This window comes from Meleagris gallopavo, chromosome 8, assembly GCF_000146605.3.
Source record: "Meleagris gallopavo isolate NT-WF06-2002-E0010 breed Aviagen turkey brand Nicholas breeding stock chromosome 8, Turkey_5.1, whole genome shotgun sequence".
Classification (NCBI taxonomy): Eukaryota; Metazoa; Chordata; class Aves; order Galliformes; family Phasianidae; genus Meleagris; species Meleagris gallopavo.
In genome coordinates, this window is record NC_015018.2 from 30,124,920 (window position 1) to 30,133,058 (window position 8,139).

The following is an 8,139-nucleotide window of genomic DNA, read 5'->3' on the forward strand; positions in this document are numbered from 1 at the left end:
CGGGGGGCACCCAGCGCGGCCCCGGCGCTCTCTTTGTATGCTGCCCGCGTGGCCCAACGCCCTCAGCATCGCCCCGTGTGCGGCGCCAACAGTTTGGGATGAATGGATGGATGGATGGGGAATAAAGGCCACCAGGAACAGCCAGAGGATGGAGGGACAGCCACACGTGCCCACCACGCACCAGTGATGGGCTATGACAGAACAGCGCCAATGGGCACGGGGGTGTGTTTGTGTAGTGTGTGCTCTCCCTCCCCCTCACCCCCCCATAGATTGGGGAATTAATGTTTTGACAGACATTGTTCATCTGCTTATCACACGAATGTGGGCAGGTGGTGATCCGATCTTTTTGTTGCCTAATCATGGAGCCTTCTGCCTTAGATGAGTTCTGTGCTTCTCAATCAGCCTGCAGAAAAGCACGCTCCTTTTCTAGTCAAAGAAACCCCTTGAACCACATCAATTGTCCATCAAAATTAATAAGCAAGCCTCACTGTTTTGTCTGTGAATTACATGGTGAGGAGCCTAAAGATCTCGGTGTTCATAAGCACGTGTTAGGTCCTTGCTGGGTGTTTGCACCACGTCCATCATTTGCACCTGCTGCCGAGTGGCTCTGTGAAGCTGCCTTCTCTGTATTATCTAAGAAATCTCAGAATTTCTTAGGTTTCCATCATTAGCACCATCGCTGACTGTCAGATATTGCAGGTGGAGCTGGGGCTGTGCACAGCATCTCTGCTTTGTTTCGAGCCTGTCACAGCTTTGCCCAACTTGGGTCTGCTGGTGAAACACTGTCAGTGTCATGGATGGAGGTGTGGGACTGAGAAGCAGTGACTGGTCCTAGTAAACAGCACTGAGTTCAGGGTACAAGCAGATTAAGTGGCATACACTAAGGCCAAACAGCAAGTAATGTTTTCATTACTGGAGCAATTAAGCTGCAGGTTGTAGAAGAGAAAGCTCTGGAGTGAACGTCTTCAGATGTGGTGCCTTTGATTTGGAACATGTTGCTCAGAGAGCTGGTGACGCCCATCCCTGCAGACAGCCAAGGTCAGGGAATGGGCTCTGAGCACCTGATGGAGCTGTGGGTGTCCCTGCTTATTGTGAGTGAGTGGGACCAGGTGGTCTTTGAAGATCCCTTCCAACTCAAACCGTTCTGTGATTTTTCCTCAAACTGTGTGGATTGTGACTGAACGTTCATCAAGAGCGAAATAACCATCATTAGACACTGGGAAGGAGGATGTGGTGGGTTTAGAGGGACTGAAGCACGGGGTATTGAACTTCAGATGGCAGCTGTAGGAACGTCCATCCCATGGCTGCCCAGCCCTGGAGGTTCCTGAGCTGCTCTAGCAGCCCGACTGCAGAACGCAGCCCATGTGCAGCTGCACACCGCCTTCCCAGAGCCCTGTTAGGAGCTGCAGGGAGGAGGTGCTGTCTGGGAAAGAAGCCCCTTCAGCATCAGTTTTGTGAACCCGAACAAACTTTCCCAAGGCACCTGTGGTGAGCCCCTCTGTTGGAAGGAGCTCATTTGGGGTGCGTGCTTTAACTGGTGTCCCTTTTCCAGGCTCACTTTGCTGGCCAAAACACCTCTGCTCACATCAGGTCCAGTGCTACCACATATCTGCTTGCTGTAATGGAGCAGAAAACCCACAGCCCTCTGTCTGCAAGAGCCTTGATGTCCAGATTTGGCTTCGTGCCCCACCTGCCAACCCCCAGAAGCTGCACCAGGTGCTCCACCGGCCGGGAGCACAGTTGCACTTTGCTGCACACTTTGCTGGCACAGCACAGTGCTCAGAGCAGCACCTCCTGTAGCACTCAGGCTTTCCAAACCTTGCACAAAAAAAAAAAAAAAAAACTCAAAGAAAAAAGCTGCAAGCTGGTTTTCTTGAAGAGGCTGATTTGCAGATGCAAATAGGGGCCTTGATGCTGCTCTCACTTGGGCTTACGTAGCACGAGGAGTTGGATGGACTTCAGCTGGATGGCTCTGGGCAGAAATTCAAGCACGTGCAGCTCTGCAGATTTAGGGTGAGGGTCTGGGGATCTGAACAGATGCAGTTATTCCACTGCTGGGTGGGAACAGGCAGAACAACCCCTGCCAGGACCCTGCACCGGGTCGTTAGAAGGGCAGTGCGTGTGCTGAGCAATGCCACGCATCCAGCACCACTCCCAATAGCCCAATAGTGTTGTGTTTTACAGGTTTTACAACCTAGCTGCTTTTGGACAGGTATGCTGGGTTGTCTACAGCAGGTCATCATTAAAATGATCAGCTCTGCCTAAGAAGGAGCCCACTATCGTGGCAGCAAACGTTGGTTTCCTACCAGTTCTCTTCCTGTAGAAACTCAAGCCTACGGTTTAGGTGTAACTCTCCATACAATAAACTGGACTATGGAATTTTCCTTACAGAACATGCTGCAGGTACATCTGGAGCCTTGAGAAATGAATTGGTTCATTTTACTTCTTATTCCCCTTTTCATGTTCGTAGTTGAGTTTAGTTTTGAGATGGACTGGGGACCCTTTGTGCGTGATTTACCATGAGGGTGTTATCCAGTGCAAAGGATGGCACTGGCAGAACCCACTAATTGCAAAAGGCCACAGAATGCCTTATGCTTGTGGCTCGTGCTGCGTTTGCACGGCTCTTAATTTTATTTTTCTTAATTTCTAACCCAACCCTATTGAAACACAGCAGCTTTGCCCACGAGCACCCAGAAGCAGAGCTGCTTTGGGCCAACACGGTGCTTGTGCAGCTGCAAGGTGAAGTACACTGGGGAATGGCTCCACCTGAGCACGGAGCCCAGGGAAAGAAAACGGGGGGAAAAAAGAAAAAAAGAGGAGAAGAAAAAAAGAACAAAGTGATTTTTGGCTGGATCAGTTCCGCCCCAGCTCTGTGGTTTGGCCGTGTGATGCCATGTGCTGACAGTGGGAAGGAGCTGCGGGGTCAGTGAGGTCGGGGCTGGGTTCTGGCAGCTCCCCGTGCCATGGGATCACAGCAGTGTGTGTCCCTGCTGGAGCCATGACCTGCGCTTTGCTGGGTCTGTAGGGCTGGGAGAAGTTTCCTTGCTGTGTACCAAGTGGGCTCAGAGCATCCCAATATCATCAGCTGCAGGAAAAAGCACTGTGAGAGCCACGCACTGCATAGGAGGCTTTAAGATAGTATAGAATTTGGTCGGTCGTAATGCTAACAGTTGTTTTCTAGAGTAACCACGGCCTCACTATCGTACTTCTAACACATTAAATTAAACACATTTTGACTGATTTTCACAGAGTTGCACAATGCAGGGGGTGGCTGATGCTTTTCATAACGTGTTGGTGTTATCCCTTCTCGGTGAATTTATTCCCATTGAGAAAGAAAAGAAATCGCATGCTGAGAACTCTTGAATTGAATCAGTGATTGGAAGGAGGCGATAGCATTGCCTCTGCTCTGCTGCAATGCTGAATTCAGCATTGGTGGGAAATTTGCAAATCCATTTCCCTTTGCAAACATGAGCAAACATACAATCAATTTCTCTTTTGAGAATCTGCTATTCTTTTTTTTTTCCCCCTTTTATTTTACTCTGCGTATGTGTGAAATCATCAGGCAGAATGCTGGGGTACTTTGCTCCATTCCATTCACTTTTTGTGCCTAAGCAAGGAATTATCAGGCCAGAGAAAAGCATCACAGGCACCAGCACGTTTGTGTGCCCCTCCTCTAACACGTCTGAATGCCATGGCTGTGTGCACAGGGTCGTTCTGCTGATAGAACACGGGGCTGATGTTTAATCTTTCCTGGAAAGTTTAATGAAAGGTTCAATTCTTCTGGTTTAAAGTTTGAAGGGCACTTGGATGCCCTGATGTCATGTATGTGCCAGGTGTTTCCAAACAAATAGCTGTTAGATAAAGATACACGGAGCCCTTCCACTCCCTGCCCTTTATTTGCCGTTCTTCCTCAAAGCTCACCTCCCATAAATGCTGCCCTACCCCTGTTGCCCACACTTTCAGCATGCTTTAATATCACAATGAGGAGTTCTGCAGCACATAAGCTCTGGTTCTGCATTTGTTGTTGCCTCGTAAGCCAATTACTGAGAGATTTAACATCACAGTGTCCACAGGAAAGAGTTTTGAAGGGATGGATGCAAAGAGTTGGCCAATGGGGATATGATGGATGGCTATAAAATCCCAGAGGCGGTGGGAAAAGGCATAGGGTGCAGGTATGTGTGGGTTCCTATGAGGTGTTGAGTCACGCGAGGTAGCAGGGTCTCAAACCAAGAGACTTTTCTCATAGTGCAGAATTAAATCGTGCAGCCTGCTGCCACCAAAACGCTGCGCAGCCAAATTACATTAGGGTTAACAGGGCTGCTGCAGACTCACGGGCGATGGGCCACTGGTGATGGACCTACTGGCCATGCCTGCATGTGAGCACCTTGTCTTCAGGGCACACTGTTAACGTGGGCAGCTGCAAGCAGGCGGGATATCTGTGGTTGCTCAGAGTTTGTTCTGCAGTGCCCATTTTGAGCCACTGCAGACAGGAGATTTGGGGAGGAAGCCCAGATGGTCACCAGGGGTGCACCAAGCCCAGTGCCAGCTCCAAGATGGAGCAAGTGCAGATGCATGGTGCTCACGTGGTACTGAGTCAGGGCAAGGTGAGGTCCATCAGGCCCATCATGCAATAGCAGCCCCACCACCTGCACCCACCCTCCCTCTTCCTAATTTTCAAGGACTCACTGACTGGGGACAGCCAAATCTCTCAGTCATGTCTCAGTCACCCCCTCCTCATGCTGCTCGCTGCCAGATTGCACGTGCTGAAGCAAAGGACAGTCCGCCCTAGCACACTTCTGCTGGTGGAGCTGTGACAGATAGGATTTCTTTTTAAACCACGAGAAGTCCCACTGTGATGTAATTATAGCGGGGTAAACACGCCCTGTACCAGCTTGTTTGTTTTACTCGCCGAATTGGAACAGGCTGCACCAGTGCATGCATTGCTTTCAGCAAATAAGCTGCATCCTCAAAAATTTCTGCTTCTCAGAGGAGTGCTTTGCAGATCGGTGACAAACAGTCCTTAGTTTTTAAGTAAACAGTTTTACTCTTTACTCTGCAATAAATAAGCAGTAGGAATCTGATCCATCAGAGAGAAAGATACAGGGCAGAGAAGTCTGTTCCCTTCTGCTCCTGGTTCCTGGTCAGACCTCAGACAGGGGGCAGTCAGAGAAATGCCTTCCTAGGAAGTCATAACACCTCCTAGTCTGGGAGAATGCCCTGTGGTCAGATGGCAGGAGCAGGATGGATGTTCCTGCTTGTCTGAGCATCTCTGCAGGGTACGGCGTGCAGCTGACCTGCTGGTCCCTGCATTTCAGTACACTGCTGTTCTCCCAGCTTTAGGGAAGCTCAGTACAAAATGTTTCCAACCCTTCTCACTGCTTTGTTTTGACAAGGACCATGCTCTCAGCAGTGATAGGACACGGAGCCAGCGCAGCCCTCACATCTGCCTGGGCAGCTGTCCCAGCTCACACCGCTCCTCTCCATCTTGTTCTTTCATGTGGAGCTGTTTGTGTATCTTTAGAAGGCTATCAGGGATGCCAGGTACTTCAGCATAGAGAACTTCTAGATTTCAATGAGCACACGTTGTTGGGAGACGCAGGCAGAGGAAGCTTCTCCCCCTGCCCCTGTCAGCATTGCATCCCAGGTGAGCAGAAGCAGAGCCAAAGATGGCTTCTGATGTGCATCTGTGACACCTGGAGGAGGTGGGAAGAGAACAGAGGGGCTGGCACAGCTCAGACAGCGGCCATGGGAGGTCTGCTGCTGGTCACTTCAGCCATTCTTTCATGCCACCTCCATCCTCCTTGGCTAACAAGGTGTTCATGGTTTCATGTGCTAACAATGGTTGCTGCTATGAGCCCTAGGAAGTTTCAGTAAGGACACTGCAGTGAGAGGTACCTGGGTGGGTATCAGGCACAGGCAGACCTCCCAGCAAGGACAGTGCCATGCAGTGCTCCTCCCAAAGCACATGGCTTGTTGGGACCTCGTGGACCGACAGGAAGCTGCTCATCTCAGGGAAGCATCTTGAAATGTTGGTTAGCCAGGCTCAAAATGAGAAAAATCTAAACTGCTTTGACACGCAAAGAGTATTTTTCAGTTGCCATTACACCGCTGTTTTCTCAGTAGTACTGTTTTAACAACCAGGTGCCTAAAGCTATAGAGGCAAAGTCAGCTGTGATTCTTGTCAAGGAAGCTGATGAGCACCAGTCATAGAACCATAGAATCCCTGAGTCACAGAAGCACAGAATGGCTTGGAAGGGACCATAAGATCATCCAGTTCAACCAAGTGCCATGGGCTGGTTGCCACCCACTGGACCAGGCTCTCATCGCCCTCCAGCCCAGACATTTCACAGCAATGCAAATAAAACCGAAACCAAATAGTTGAAACAGATGGATGGCTCTTAGAGGAGCAGGAGAACAACCCAGCTGTGGGCCCTCTCAGCTCATTCCCTGGGTCAGAGGGCATCAGAGAGCCCCAGCGTGGTGACGTGGAGGTGGTGGTGGAAACCACTTCAGCTCCATGACACCTGTAATGTGTGCCATGTTAGCTCAGTGAAAGAGCTTCCCTTAGAAGAAGAGCTCTGAAAAGCACGAAGGCAATGAGGACATACTCCCATGTAACATTTTCTTTAAATATCTATATATTGGATATTGACAGGAGGATGAGCAGAAAGAAAGTCACTTATTACAGAATTAATCCCCCCTTCCTTTATTTCTATGCATTATGGAGTAGGAGGATGTGAATAAGTCAAGCGGCAATCTAAACTAAAATACAGGGAAATTGCTTCAGATAGGGCTTAGATTTTGTTTAAACAAAAAACCAGAAAGTACAAAAAGGAAAGAACTGCTGTGAGCCAACCCAGAAGGCTTACTGTCGTGCAAAGCAGCATTTGTGTTCATTCTCAGTGGGTTTTTGTTTAATTTAGATAAATCTCTAAATCAAATTTCATTTCCAAAACAAAAAGGGGCCTTTCATCTAGAAAATCTCAAGGTGGAAACCTGTGAAACTTATTCATTCTGAGCTTTTTTTTTTTTTCCTGCAATGACACTGCTTCCTGAAATCATGATGAATTTGCAAATAGTTTCAGCTGTCCCCAAATTACACTTTTCAGCACACAGCTACTTGTCTGATGAAAATCACTCAGCTGTTCCCAAGGCCTTGGCCGGCTCTGGCTGTTCCATTTCCAATGCTTTTTTGCTCAGCAGCTGAGCAGGAGCCTCCTGGGAGCTGCACGGTGGGTCGCTGCGCCCTGCGGCAGCGGTGCAAGGTAGAACTGGAGCGGTGGACTCAATGGTGGAAGGCCCTCTATGCCTGCTGCTTTCCATGAGATACTGAAGGTGTTGGAGCAAACACTCGTGTTCTCTACTGTGGGGGGCTGGAGGGGAAGAAGAAGCCTTAAAATCCGGTTTTACACACGTTGTGTTTTGAGTAAATATTATTTTAGCTATCTAAAGCATTCAAACTAATCACGGCAGTTTCCTTTAATGTCTGCCATTCCAGACACAAGGTTTATTTACTGTAATGTAATACATCTTGAGGGAATGTCGTATGCAGATATTAGCAATTAACTCATTAATCTAAAAATCACAATTCTTGCAATTAATAGAGCACTGCACAGTCACTCTAATTACAAACTCTGCACAAAAGGCCAGTCTCACAGGGAACATGTAGCCTCCTAATTAGCCAAGATTTCAAAGGCAGACAGAAAATTGAGATGTTGAGGGTCAGGCAGGGAAAAATGTGAATACGCTGCACTGTGAGCCTATCTGACAGCGGGAGTGACAAGCTGTGCACAACGAGTTTGCTTCGGTGAGGTCCTGGCATAGCACTCGGCTACTTGGGGCACACTGCAGCCAGCAATGTGTCATTGTCACTTCTTTGGGGGCACCGTGTGGTGGAAGAGGCTCCAACCAGGGCACAGGTTGCAGCCGTGGGCTGGGGTTTGGGGTGGGTAGCAGCCCCATCGGATGCTGGCGAGTGGCGTAGCGTCTTGTCCCAGATGCCAGGGCACCTGGCTGCAGTCCAGCGAAGCACTTATGTATGCATTTAACTTTAAGCACAGGAGTAATCCTGCTGATTTCATTAAGGCTACTCACATGCTTAAGGATGTGGCTGATTTGGGCTAAGAGCGCTCAGTGTGA